Raw genomic sequence first — 2,720 nt, 5'->3', positions numbered from 1 at the left:
CTGAGTATTTAATATGTGTCTTCTGCACTCAGTTTCAGGGAGAGTTCCTCACCAGTCTCCAGTAACCAGTGCTGTGTCTGCACAGAGATGCCCCACACAAACGCTTATGATGATAAATACTGGTTTTTGAATCATGATGGTTTTGCCAACACGTAGTGGGATTCCTATAGCAGGTGTGATTTCTTTAAAGTAAGTCACAGGCTCACTTCTGTAACCAGGACAGCAGGTAGGGTAGGCTTCAGGATTGGTTCCCACCTGGTGAACCAAGAGGTCCTTACAGAGGTAATCACATTGCTTCCTTCCACACTGGCTTTTTCTGGAGACACTTTTCATGGGTGGCCTCTAGATACATCCACAGTCTGTCTTGCTGCTCAGCAAATACAGGTAGGAAGCATCTATGGCCACACAAACCTTATTAGGAACCCAGGTGGTGGGCCCCCTGCAACTCCCAAGGCCCTCTGGACCAATCCTTTTATTCCTTTTATGCTGTAATTGTTCATGCCTTGGTGTTCTAGTAGTCTCAGAGATTCCATAAAAACCAATACTGTGGTCATGCTCTTTATTTAAGACTTCTTGATTAAAGTGGAAATCATGGTGTCCTAGTTCCTTCTGAGGCATCTCTAGTGAAAGACACCGAGGAAGAATGATGGCAAGAGTAGATTCCCTCTTCAGCTTATCCCGATTTTCCTTGTGCTTTCCAGGGATTCAAAATCAAGTGAGTGAGATTTACCTTCTAGGAGAGCTGAAACTGGCTTTTATCACCTTTTCTGAAGCAGTGAAAACGTACTGACTCTTTGCTGCCTTGCTTGTGAGCTGGTTAGCTTTTGTCAACTTGACACAAACTAGCCATGGGGGAAGAAGAAACCTCAGTTGAAGAGTTGAGACGAGACTACATGAGATTGGCCTGTGGACATGCCCATGGCAGCATTTTCTTGATTAATGACTGACATGGGAGGGCCCAGCCCACTGTGCATAGTGCCATTCTCTGAGCAGTTGGATCTAGGTTGTCTAAGAAAGCAAGTTGAGTAAGTCGAGGAAAGCAGGTCAGTGAGCAGTGTTTGCAGTGGTCTCTGCTTTAGCTCCTTCCTTCAGGGTCCTTTCGAGTTCCTGCTCTGGCTTCCCTTGATTCCAACAAACCAAACCAAACTGAAACCAAAACAAATAAGCAAACAACCAACAAACAAAAAATGAAAAACAAAAAAACCCTTTCTTCCTCCAAGGTTCTTTTGCCCATAATGCTTATCACAGCAAACACAGGCTTTTCAAAAGTCTCATTTTAGCTGGGCTTGGCACAGCAAGGCCGAGGCAGGAGGATTGCTGCAACTTTGAGGCAGACCTGGTCTACACAGTGAGCAGTAGGGCAGCTTGTTCTGTCTTAGAAAAGTCAAAAAAAAAAAAAATCAAATTCCAACATTCCATCTTGAAACAGTGCGAATTTGGGGTTGATCGTGTACAATTGGTACCTAGTATTTATTTCCATAATTCAGTCTAGGCCTAAACTTAAACACTGGATCTGAAACTTGTGGCTTAATGAAGAGACAAAATTTTTTTTATTTTCTGTATTCTGTGGAAATCAATAATAAAGCTTCAGGTTATTTTATTTGACACAATATTTAAATTAAAAGGTATCTCTGTATATATGAGACAGAAGGGGACAGAGAGCGACAGAGACAGAGAGGGAAAGAAGATCTTAGTGGTAAAAGCAATGGCTGATACTGTGGCTGGGCCTTCATTCACACTGGACTGAGAGTATCTGGACAAGAACAGATTCAAATGAGGAAGACCCTGGCTCTGCATATTCTGAGAAAAGCACTTTCTCAGCAGAGGCATGGGACTTGGGTTCCACTGTGGCCATACTGAAGCTTCTCTCTGTCTGATCCTTCTCCCCTGCTTCATTAGACTCCGTGGTTGTTGTTTCTTAGTTTTCTTCATTATTGTTCTTAAGCGAGTCGATGCTGTGAAGCCTAGTGGGAACCCTCCGTTTCTCGCCAAGCCTGTGTAGAAGGTGGGCATTCCCTCCCTGAGCCGGCGGACCACACCTGCTTCAGCTGACTGGGCTAGAGCGACCTGCACAAGCTGGAGCTTTGCTTTTCATCTCCCGTGGAGTGGTGCTTCCCCGCCTCAGGTCTGCTGAGCACCGATTTCCACTGCAGATAGATGCCTGAGCCTGTCACCGTTTCCCCCTAGTCGTCAACTTTTACTTTTTGTTTAATCAGGCAACCCCGTGGGGGTGGAATCCACCCATTGTTCCTATGAATGCACAATCAAACAAACTGGAGGTTTGATATCTTTGGTGCATAAGACAGTCGGGTATCTGCTCAGCTGCAGTCATGATGGGTGTTTTCCAGGTGCGCCCCAGGAGACTGAGCTACCTCCCCTTTGTGAGGTAAAGCAAATGAGATGTGGGGGAGGATGGATGAGAAAAGGACGTTTCCTCTGCTTACCTCTGAGATGAAGATAAGTGTGAAATGCCTACGCAGGTATTCTGACTGTGGGTCTGTACCTTGTCCTCCTCTCACCCTTCGATTCTGGATGGACCAATGCAAGAGAGGGGGAGGTTAGGCTAACCTCTTTTTCACCCCGCTTCTTTTTTTTTCTTTTTCTTTCCAATTTTTTTTTATTGAAAAAAAATTCCTGCCTCCTCCCAGCCTCCCTTTCCCCCCCCCTCCTCCCGCCCCTCTCCCCCTCCCCCCACTCCTCTCCCCCTCCCTCTCCAGTCC

The sequence above is a fragment of the Alexandromys fortis genome, unplaced genomic scaffold (assembly GCF_014885135.2).
Source record: "Alexandromys fortis isolate MF-2015 unplaced genomic scaffold, M_Fortis_MF-2015_v1.1 scaffold_97, whole genome shotgun sequence".
Taxonomy (NCBI): Eukaryota; Metazoa; Chordata; class Mammalia; order Rodentia; family Cricetidae; genus Alexandromys; species Alexandromys fortis.
Note: the sequence above shows the minus strand (reverse complement) of the source record.